Source organism: Phalaenopsis equestris, unplaced genomic scaffold, assembly GCF_001263595.1.
Source record: "Phalaenopsis equestris unplaced genomic scaffold, ASM126359v1 Scaffold000552, whole genome shotgun sequence".
NCBI classification, from domain to species: Eukaryota; Viridiplantae; Streptophyta; class Magnoliopsida; order Asparagales; family Orchidaceae; genus Phalaenopsis; species Phalaenopsis equestris.
The window spans coordinates 3245278-3257716 of record NW_018164992.1 but is presented as its reverse complement, the minus strand read 5'-3'; the positions used below and the strand labels follow the sequence as shown (position 1 = coordinate 3257716).

The following is a 12439-nucleotide window of genomic DNA, read 5'->3' as shown; positions in this document are numbered from 1 at the left end:
CCATCTAATTCTACGATAATGAGTCCTAGTATTCTTTATTTTACAACTCTTCATCTTAGAAACTACAATTAATGAACAATCTTAGGTACTTAAATCCTCAATTGGAATGACTTTACAATTTTTACAATCTCTACAATCTCGACGTTTTCTTCTTCTTATAAGAAAATAATTAATTTGTGTTTTTATTAGATCTATTTCTTATAAGTAATAAGATGCTCATCTCTTTTCTTGAATAGAGTATTAGTAATAATAAAATTGTACGCTAAAGCAAAATCTAAAATAGTTATACTTTTTTTATTAGTCATTCTAAAATCGTAGCCACCATGAATGTTCATTTCATGATTTTGTTCGACAAGTTTTATGCTGGTTGTCAACTAACTAACGCAACCCTGCACTTTTCACATATACATGAAAATATATCTTAAACATTTTTTGAACAAATATTTATGAATATTTCAGCTGCAACTTATGAAACATTATGAGTTTCAATTAGATACATCAAAGCAGAATTATGTCTTACATTGTTAAGAAATTGAGTAGATTAAACGAAATAAAAAAAAATGCTATTATGTCAGGCGTCAACAGAACTAGAAGTGAAGATGAAACCAAAGAATGATGCAACCATGACCAACCACGCTAATTTACTCGTTTTCTTGTTTCTTATCTATCCATCCACAGTACATAGATGCAACAAAAGCATTATCTCATCAATGAACTTTAATTTGTCTTAACCCCTCCATCCATAACATCAAAATGAACCATAAAATAGTATGACATCCTTGCTGTTAATCATTGCAGGATACATTGGGATTGATTTCTACGCAACTGATTAAGAACTTTGGAGTCAAAAAAAAAAAAAAAAAAAAAAAAAAAAAAGAGAAAAATGTGAGTATCAAATTGATAAATTTCTATTTTGAGATAATTAAAGAACATACGCTAAACAAATCATAATTTGTGTAGTTGGTGTGATGTTAGAAATGGAGGAAAATTTTAGTCTGTTCAAAAAAAGTATTTTGAACATGAGTAGATAGAAATGATTAGAGACATCAAAATTTTTATGTCGGAGTTTCACTCTTCTCAATTGGAGAAGATAAGATTATAATATTTGTTATTGAGTTTGTCGAATGACAACATCAATTAAATGATAATGATAATGATTAGTTAGATGACAACATTTTGAAAATAGCAATAAAACAGTAACAACCATTATTTGGGGCTATAATGGTTGTTGGCTGTGTTTGATGGTTGTTGGTTGTCATTTCTAGCTTTCTATACAAGTGGTAATTTGGTTCTTAGCTCTTTTCCCCTCGCATGGAGAATTGGGTTCTGAAGAGGAGTTATGTTTATAATTTTTATGAAGGATATTTTGGCAATTTTGATCAGCATCATAAACTATTTAATCAAATGGTCCAATTGAATTTCTTTTAACTTAAGCCATTCTTTCATCATTTGAGTGCCTTGAGGAACTCATAATTGAATGATTTTTGGCTCGTTGGATTTCTTTTGTTGAGTCGCTCGATTCGACTATAAGCATCAAAGATAATCTCTCAACTAATGTTTCAAAGTTTCTAGTTATAATTCATGTGCATGATCCGTGCGGTTATCTGGATTCAGATCAAATCATTTTTTGTGTCTTGGCGAAGTGATTTTTTTTTTTGGCGTTATATAAACATTTTATTAAGAGAAGAAAATAACTTCCTCAATAAGGGTTTGAGTAACCCTTTTGGGAGATTTTGATAAGTCAAGGAGATGAGAAATGATTTAAGAGGATTTGAGAAAGCGAAGTAGAAGAAGATAAATTAAACTGCCATATTATTAGGGGTTTGATTTTGATTTTGATTTTTTTTTTTTTAATTTGAGTTTTTTTTAATATTTTTATTTAAAATAAAAAATGTTTAGACTGTTATAACATGTTTAATTATTTTAAAATAGCTTTTAGATAATTTAAGTATTTTTAAAAGTTAATTTATTTTTAAAAATGAATTTTTAAAGTTTTATATTTGAATGCGAATAGCTAACAAAACTTGATAGTTTTATGAGCCCTCAATTATTCATAGAGCACAAGTATTATACAAAATTATTATTTTATGAAATTTTTTTTTATTTTGCGCACATTTGCATTCAAAAAATGGATATTTAAATGCTGGAATCATGCTGCTGAACACAGTAATTATGTGCTCCAATATGTAAATATATTAGCTGAAAAATAAAATGAAAAATCCAAATGTTTTTTTTCTTGGTTATCTAGAATTTATTTATGAAGTCTATTTTGATAATTTTATAACATTAAGATAAATGCTAGCATTTAATATTTATAAAGTAGGGATGGATTATTAATTTTAATTTTTTTTTAAAAAAAAATTAGTAATATTTTCAAAATAAATAATTTTAGTATTTTATTAAAGTAGGTCCTAGTCAATATTCGCACTTTTTAGCTCAAAGGTCCCCATCATCTTACCCTTTTTGCATTTAATGTTAACATCAAGGTATATCCACTTTGATTTTATTTATTTATTTGTTTTTTTTTTTTTTTTTTTTTTTTTTTGGTTCAATGATTCAATTTCTTAACTGCATTGAATGTAAGTTTCACAATTATTAAATGGTTAATCTCAAAATATGGGACTAAAAATTAAGGAAGATTTGCATGTATACCACTCAATTCTTATTTATTTACATATCTAACACTACAAATTTTACATATAGCATTTTATTTATGAGAAAAAAATGTAGTTCCCTTTATAAAGTTGAAATAAAAATACTTTTTTGTGATATGAAATATTTCAGTGGTATAAATGTAAATATTGAAGTTTAGGTTTCCGATATATAAATACAAAAATTAAACCACACAATTCTTATGTATTTACATATCTAACATATACTCATTGTTAAAGTAGTGCTTTTTTTTTTTGTGACATGAAAAATTTAGGTGATAAATGTAAAAAATAAAATTTTGATGGTTGGATATGTAAACATGTAGGAATTGAGTGATATGCATGTAAATGGCCCCCAAAGTGAAATGTTTGAGTAAGAAAGTTTCCTTAAGCCTCATTTTAAATTAGAATATATTCAGTGCGGGCGCCCACCTCATTAAATGTTCTTACACCAGGAAGACTCAATTAGGGCCCAATCCACTGTTTACGGGCCGTTCAGGTAATTAGAGGGGGAAGCATGACATGGACTAGCGAATGCACTAACACCCGCTTTTCATTATAGCTGCATTTACTTACATACCAGTCGGTTCTTATGTATTTACATATCTGGCACCTAGATTTTTTTTTTGACATTTATACCATCTAAATTTTTCATATCACACAAACAAAAAATCACCATTTTTAAAATTTAGGTGTTAGAAATGTAAATGTATAAAACTTGAGTGGTATGTATGCAAATATTACTTAATTATATAAAGAATTACATAAATAAGCATAATGTCACGGACAAATAGTCCCACATTGGCTAGGTGTAAGACCGAAAAACAGATTTAAGTCTTGGGATGTTCACCTCTCTTAAGGGCTCTTTTGAGAGGTGACAAGTGGTATCAGAGCAGATTACTGTCTGCCAGTTGTGTGAACTCTCCATGGTCCAGTGGGACCCTCTGTGGAGCCGATCCGTGACGAGGGCGTCACGTGATTGGGTAGAGGAGAATGTCACGGACAAATAGTCCCACATCGGCTAGGTGTAGATATATATATTATTTATACTTTTATTATTGCACTTTGAGTGACTTGTGAGGTAGGGAAGGGGCGATCTCTACACCTTTGGTTTATCATCCAATTGTGTGATACAAAACATTAATTACAAAGGAAGACCGAACTTATCTAAAAAGATTTTTTTTTTTTTTTTTTTTGGTTAAATGATAAAAGTAAATCTCAAGATATTTGTTGAATTTAGGAACTCAAGATAGGTCAAATGGTAGGGTAAAGCTGAATGTAGCATCAAAATAAAACTATAAGACCATGAGATCATTAAAAAATATAATAAAATCATGCTTACAAAAATAAATGAAAAAAATAAAATTCAAACTTTTGCTTCAATTCTAGCCAGCGGGTTGGGTTTGACGCAAAACTGACTTGACATTTGGGTCAAAAATCCTAACCAGAACCTGATCTATCTTCAACCTGTTAACCTAAATCCAGCACGTATAACCCATTTAACATAAGGAATAACAACTATTAAGGTTAAAATTAGGTTAGTTTTGAGTTAATTTTGGATTAATTCATGACAGACAGTCAATTTTGAGTTAATTTCGGGTCAATCTATTGTTGATGGGTGGGTTATTTTCGGGTTGGTGAGTCAAATTGAACCCACCCCAAACATTATTCTGCCAGCCCAAATCCAAAATTTTTTAGTTAAATTCGGATCTTATTGATGTATGTGAGAAGTCACCCCTAAGTCCACGGCCGCCCTTCTAATACAACGGTCTCCCTATATCACTAATCTACCCCCCAACCAATTTCTCATCCAAAGTAAAATCAATGCAAGGTATTCCTGTAATAAACAACAACTTTAGTGGCATATAATTATTTATATTTCTATATAGCCTATCTTCACTGTTCATCTCAAATTCAACCAAGGTTGATAAGTAGCGAGAAGAAGCGAAGAAAAAGCCATGGCCGGAATGCAGTTACGTAATTTTGTAATGGAGGTGGCGCGCAACTCTCACCGGCCGCCGAAAGCATTCTTCTTCGAGGTGGCGCCATGGCAGCTTGCTTGTAGTAATGGGAAACAGCCCACCAGCACTCGTGCTCACTCCACGCTGGACCCTATCATGGAGGAAGATGGATTAGATCCGCTCAAACTTTATAGCTCTGTCGCAGAACCCTCTTCTTCTTCTTCTTCGTCGAGCTTTTTCTTTCGAGAATTGAAAAATGGAAAGCGTGATTAGTCGTTTTGTAAATATAATGTCCAGGTTGGTTTTGGACAATGCATGGCTTGTATATGTTTATATTTGGATTCTCTCTCTCTCTCTCTCACTCTCTCTCTTTCTTTCGCTACAGTGAAGCTTTTTGCATTTCTTCTGTATGATTTATTTAACGGCCTGTGTTCTAAGCAGTAATGGTCTTAAGACTAATTTGGGATTATATGCATTTATTTTGTGATTAAGTATGTAAAAAATAATTTTAAGTTGTTATTACTTTTTAATGGTAGCAAATGTTTTGATGTTGGTCACTAATTTGTTAATTTGATGTAAAAATTGAGGCTTAGGTGTTAGACATGTAGATAAAAAAACAATTTTGAAGTGGTATGTATGTAAATCTTCCTTTAAAAATTCAAATTTAACATTTCAACAGCTTCAACGAATAAAAATGATCACAGAAGGGAAATTAATAGGGAATTTAAATGCATACCACCCAATTCTCACGTATTGACCAACTCACAAACTTTACTTCTTTTACATTTCTAACCCCAAAAATTTCATAGTACATAAAACATACCACCATTTAAAAAAGGTGAAATACCCCCTTTTTATGCATAGGTAAGGTGGTATGTATGTTAAAAATGATATTTAGATGATAGGAGTAAATACATGAGAATTAAGCGGTATATATATATATATATATATATACCGCTTAATTCTCATAGACGGCAACATCTCATATATGTGCTAATTCAACCAAAATAGATTTAAACTTGGGACCAAGGAGGCTTACACGGAAGCTGCCAACCAAATTGCCACTCAGTTGTGCACATATAATTGACAATTTTTAGACAAAATTGTAGACAGTAGAGTTGAAACATAAAAATCACTTCAAAGTTTGAGCATTTGTTACACTCCAAATATCAGTGCTAGCACAGAGCACAAAAAGTCCTTAAATAGCAACTATAACTGAAATTGATAGCATTAGAAGGCTTCTGCATAAACTGGAGCAATCATCAACGCAGCCGATCTACAGAAGCTGCGCCCAAATATTATATTATGGCAACAACAAACAATCTGGCAATTTTAAAAAAATATAAAAAATAAATTGATTGATCACAATAATAATATGTGCGTCTGAATCCACTGTAAAGCTTGATTCTTACGATCAAAATTTTCATATAAAGATTGATTTCTTACAATGCTGAATAAGATAAAAATCTTTGCCAGGGAAAAATAAATGCAATTTCTAAATAATAAATACCACTATTTTAACTTCGTACATCATTTACATGCATACTGCATACTTCATATGTAATTACATTTCTAACACCTAAACTTCAATTTTTGACATACATGCCACTTTTACCTATGCATGTAAGAGTGTATTTCACGTTTTAAAAATGGTGTTGAACTTGTTATGATTCAAGCCTAGCTAAGATTGTTGTCGCCGTATCGTGTTACTCATGCATAACTAAGAGAATTAAGTTGTGATGAAAGTGGAAGATGTAAGCTCAGAGGCAACTCAACGATGTAGGTGGTGTGGTTAATATATTGACCTAATGGAAAATGTCCAAGTTCTTCAGGACTCAACATTGTGTATTGTCTCGAAGGGAACTGTTCTTTTCAAAGTTTAACCATGAAAAAATCACCTGGATTAAATATCTTTTGGCGCCTGTGAGTATCAGCTTGTGACTTGTATTTTGCATTGGATGCTTTAAGAGTGAAACGATGTGTTGAAGTAGACAAGTAATGTTCGATGCCATTGCGCCTTAAGCCATGTGATTGTATTTAGGAAGTACAACAATGGCTAAGGTATGGCTCGGTATAAAAGAAGACTAGAAAGGGATCATACTATAGATCGATAAGGCATAAATATGTAGGCAAATTGAACTTGTCCTAGGACTTGGTCCCATTATTTTGGATGTTATTGCACCAAACATCTTTAACATTTTATCGAAGATGCAATTCACAACTTCAACTTGTTAGTCTGTTTGAGGGCGGCTGAGCTCAATTGTAGAGTAGTTCACAAGCGTCTCCAAAGCTCTCTCTAAAATAGATTGACGAACTTAGCATTGCAATTTAGATGTGAGGATCCTAAGAATACCATGCAAGTAAACGAAGAGAGCACATTTTATGAGTCGCAGGTTCAATCTTGTTGTTGCTTTCAGAATGTTTGTAGGTTCCCGGAAGATACTAAGTTGCATCTCAACTTTATAAGCAAGATTTATCATTTGAAATGAAGACCATCGAGTTCAATTCCAATTTGTCTAGAATCTCAATTCATTGTCCCCCAATATAACAAGCGACAAATTGAGTGTTCAATTTATTGAAATTGTTTTGCTCGCTAAGGCGGTGGAATTCTTTAGTGTAGTAGCTTATAAATTTGAGTCCCTGTGCACAATGTTGATATTAGTCATATGGCATTTGCTCAAAGTCAATTGGTAAGAAACGCCCCCCTCCAAAACTTCTTCACTCCAAACCATCTCCATATTGAAACTTTTCTTTCCTGCCTTAGCATTTGTTGTAGCTGCAACCCCGCCTTTTAATCAAAAAGCTCTATATCACTCTTTTTTCTTCGGCGAAATTTTCACATACTAAAAGAAGGTTTCTACTGCTTGTTCCAAAGCCTAAATAACCATCGATGTGTAAGTGTCCATAAAAAAAGGGGACTTTTAGCATAACATGAAACTCCACCATGATTCCTTCTAGGAGCTAAATATTTGACTCCAACATTGTCATATTCATCATATGATTTTTATTCATTTAGAAAAAACTCACGATAAGGTTCCAAGCGAAGTCCTTCAGAGAGTTCTAGAGAAGAAAGGTGTTGATATGACTTATATTCATGCCATTAAAGATACGAATGCTAGAGCTATTACTTGCGTTCGAACAAAAGGAAGATTTACAAAGTGTTTTCCTATATCAATTAGATTACATCAAGGACCAGCTTTAAGCCCTTATCTTTTTGTTTTATTTATGAATGATCTTATACCTTCTTGAAAGAGTTCAAAAAATACTTTAATTATGGAGGTCTACATTGGAGTCTAGAGGCCTCAGTTTGAATAGAACTAAAGCTAATATATAGAATGTAATTTTAGTAATAATAGTTCTAGTGACAAAACTGTAACTATGGGTGATCAAATCATTAAAAGGTGGGAGCATTTTAGATATCTCGGATCCATTGTTCAAAGTGATGGTGATATAGATGGGGGTGTTATTAGTAGAATACAAGTTGGTTGGTTGAAGTGGTGGAATGCATCAGGCCTATTGTGTGATAGAAAAATACCACTTAGACTGAAAAAAAAAAAAAGTTTATAAGATGGTGGTGAGACCTGCAATGTTTTATAGCACAGAATATTGACATTAAAAAAAGAAGCATAAAACAAAATTAAGTGAGATGAGAAAGGTTAGCTGGAGGAGTAGCTTGACACTTACAGACAAATTCGAAATAAATATATTTGTGCAGGGTTAGAGTAGCTTCCGTGGCGAACAAGATTGGAGAGAGTCGTCTTAGATGGTTTGATCACATTAAACATTGACCACTGATGATCTGGTTAGGAGAGTAGATTTAGTAGATTTGACTTATGCTAAGAAAGGCAGAGGTAGAGCTAAAAAGAATCGAGCATATTATATAAAAAATAATCTCAAACTATCAAGTTTTAAATGAAAATATGACACTCAAGAGGACGCAATGAAGAAAAAGGATTCATATAGACGACCCCACTTTAGTGGGATAAAGACTTGTTGATGTTGCATTGTCATGTACACAAATCCAAACACTTTGTCACACCCATTTCATCATTTGATTCACAATTTGTTGAAAGTTTATCCAATAAATGCATCGTGTCGCGGTATCCTGTAAGAATGAAAAAAGTAGGTATGGATGTTAAACTCCCTAATTTCATCGTCAGATTAGTAGAATTTCCCGATTTGAGGATATAAATCTTGCATCACAATTCCATGCTAGTTTAGAAATTTGGTGGAGAGTGTTGTAACCGATGAGTGAGATTCTCTCTTTGTTCAACTACGCCCGCCCACTTCGTCGGCAACAACACGATTTCCCATGATTCGTCTTCTCTCACCCGCTTCCAAGTCTCGCCAAAATTTTACAGAAACTATAAATACGGTAGCTAACTTTTTGAAATTTGATCCTGTGATAGGAACTTTGCAAAACTATCCCGTTGTTGCCCACTATTTACCTTCTCTTTGCCCACCCCCCCAACTCTCGTTCTCAGCCTCCTTTCCCGATTCTCATTAACCTGTTTGGTTACTTCTGCTACGCCCGCTCGCTTTACTGGCGGTAACATTGTTTCCCGAGATTTATCTTCTCTTGCCCATTTTCGCGTCTCTTGCACCCCCACCCTCCCGCACTCTCGTACTCAGCCTCCCTTTCAATTTCTCAGCAGCCCGCTTTGTTACTTCTGCTATGCCCAACTGCTTCGTTAGTGGCAGCGCTATTGCCCCTGATTCGTATTCTCTAGCTTGCTTTCCCATCCCCCCCACCGATAGCCTGTAACCTTCCATCTGGTCAGCCCACCAGCTCTATAGACAACACACTTCTATTTCGGCTAGCCCACCCGCTCCCATACCGCAAGCCCAAATCCGCAAGATCGCTTGCCTGCTACCTACCCTTCACAACTCACCTGATCATCAACTGACGACCTTTTGTTCCAAGGAACCCCAACCTTACATGCACCCCCAACCCTTCACACTCTCGTTCTAAGCCTCCTTTCCCAATTCTCAGTAGCCAGCTTTATTAATTAGCTACACCCTCCTACTTCACCGATGACATCTCCGTTGGCCCCTGATTTGTCTTCTTCCGTCCGCTTCCCCATCTCTTTGCCCCCAGCCCATCTGCTCTCCTCCCCTGGTCGGTATCTAGCAACCATTCGTTTGGACAAGCCCGCCTACTCCATAGCCTGAAAACTTCTGCTACGCCCAACCGACCTTTTCCCTAGCCCGCAAGTCCCTGTCCGCCAGCTCACAACTTGCTACCTGCAGTTCACAACACACTCGACTCCAACCCACAAGCTTTCCTTCCAACCAGCCAGGTGTTAGATACATAAATGCATATTAATTAAATGTTTTGTATGAAAAGTTTGAAAATTTTGAATTAGGATATCCAACTAAAAATTAATTATAATGAGTTCTAAGTTCTTAATTAAATTTTGATGAGGAAATTGCAGTAAACCTAGATGCAGCCATTCGCTCTTAAGTCTTACTTTTCACTTAATTATTTCATTTCATTGTATTTTAAATGTATTATAAATTAAATTTATTCTTTATAATTTTTGAAGATTAAAGCCTTATTTAGGAGAAATATTATTTGTTTTATCCCGAAAGATTTTTCAAAAAAAAAAAATCAAAGTTATCAATATCAAAGTTATCAATAAATATAGAAAAAAAATCAAAGTTATCAATAAATATAGAGAAAAAAACAAAAATGAAGAATGAAGTTCAAAACATCATTCTTTGAAGATTACATCCTTGAAAAAAAAGTGATACCGGAGTTAACCCAAACAGCGACAGATAGAAAGTATTATTGCAAAAATACAGTGAAATTACAACAAAATGCTCTTAAAACAGGAATAAAATGACAAACACAAACAATGTCCTAGGGTGACAACGAAAGCGGTGGAAGGCAACTGAACAACATAAAGGTTGGTTGGCGGGGATGTTGCAGCAGTAACAAAAAGGCTGAAAGGGGGACATCAACAACACTCAGGAAATCTTGAGAGTTTGCGACAATAAATAGTAAGGATTGAGAGCTGGCCGTAGAAATAGGGAGAGGTAGATGAAGGAGCAGAGGTCGGGTAAACAGCCCCTGCGTCAGTCTCTCGAGGTTGGAATTTGGTAGGTCAATCTTGTAGGCATTGTCGTTAAGCTTCTTAAAAATTATTAAAGGTTCATCTGCTCTGGGTTTGTGTTTTTCAAAAGCTCCCACTAGAAACCTTTCTTTCTTTAACAAAATCCACACAAGTTCTCCTTGAAAAGTCATTTTTTTCCTAGTCTTATTTGCATGTATTTGGTACTTTTGATTCTGTTTGGTGATCACCTTTCCTACATGCTTTTGAAGCTTCTGAATCTCTTGTAGCCTCTCCTAAGAATTCTCACTAATCTAAGATATTGGAAAGAATGATACCAAATCAAGGGAATGAGGGGGTGGTTGTACATGTACACAATCTTGAAGAGGTTGTCCCGTGGTGGCTCATTGATCTCTTATAAGCAAATTTAGTTTGTGCTAGAATCAAATCCCACTACTCAATATTCTTTCACACAAAACACCTCAAAAGATTCCCCATAAGCCTATTTTCATCTCCTTATTCTTTCATTTCATCTGAGAGTGAGCTGCTAACTGAATTGTAGCTTAGTGTCAAGCTTCTCCCATAGAATCCTCCATAAGTGACTCAAAAACTCATATAGTCTCACAACCTCTTTGAGCATAAATTAGAGAAAACTTATTAAGGTGGAACATGTAACCAACCATGTGGTACTGCTTGGAGGGTTTCTCCTGAGACTGCTCTCAAATCTCTCTAACTCTTCATTTCTCCTGTACAACTCAGTCACTATCTCAAAGCCTTTGACTCGAGCCTGGACAGAAATGATCAGTAAGTGATGACAGCTCCCCACATCTATTCCTTAATTTTGGCTCCTTGTCGTGTGCATAAGCACAAACTAGAATGACGCTAAGAACTCCACTTAGGATGCATGTCAACCCTTTAGTTTGTTCTGATTGCTCAAAATTTTCAAAGCCTCATGATACATGAATAAGATGAATTCACTTGTTAGTAGATAGTGACTCTAATTATTAAGAGCTCTCATGATCACAAAATTCTTTGTCAAATCTTTCTCCTGGACTCATTTAACTTCTCATTGAAGAATGCTATGAGGTGGTCTCCTTGGCTCGGTGTTGTTCTGATTTCGAGATTGGAGATGTCACACCCCACCTCGAACAACTGATTGAAGTTTGGTAATGCTAATACACGTGACTCAATCACCTTCTCCTTTAGTGTATTGAAACTAGCCTGAGCTGCATCTATCCACTAAGCTTTCTCCCTTTCCAAGAGTTCGGTCGGAAGAGTTGTGATAGTGTTGAAACCCTTAATGAATCGCTTATAGAATGATGCAAGCCCCAAAACTTGTCTCAAACTCCGTAAAAGACAAATGTTGCCCAGCAGGTCATGACCTCGATCTTTGTGGAATCCATCTGAATGACTGCACTATACACAATATACCCCAAGAAATATATATATATATTGTTAGGAAATGACACTTCTTTGGATGGGATATCTGATCGCAAGACCTCAAAGACCATCATTAGGTGATGTAAGTGCTCCTCCTCGGATATATTGTATACCGAAATATCATCAAAATAATTTAACATTTATTTACTTAGAAATCATAAGTCTTTTCAATTATAATTTATTAAAACTTCATCAATTACTACATAACAAGTTTTGACAACACGTGACTTTACAATAGTTGTAATTACATCATATCACTAAAGTACTCTCCTAAATTAAAATTAAATGTAATTCTCATATTAAATATATATATATATATATATATATATATATA

At 34.3% G+C, this 12439-nt stretch overlaps 1 protein-coding gene across 6 annotated transcripts in view; it reads right to left on the bottom strand.

The window, feature by feature from the left end:
• Positions 1-5590: 5590 nt before the first annotated feature.
• LOC110029130 (transcription factor TCP2-like) overlaps positions 5591-12439 on the bottom strand; it is a 24784-nt gene continuing 17935 nt past the window's right edge. For 4 of the 6 annotated variants that reach the window (XM_020731264.1, XM_020731261.1, XM_020731266.1 and 1 more), the window contains one exon: positions 5591-5897. The gene's annotated coding sequence lies outside the window, so the exon portion shown is untranslated. Of the gene's footprint in view, positions 5936-12439 lie in introns of all 6 variants that reach the window. The other 2 variants (XM_020731262.1, XM_020731263.1) reach the window with 2 other exon arrangements.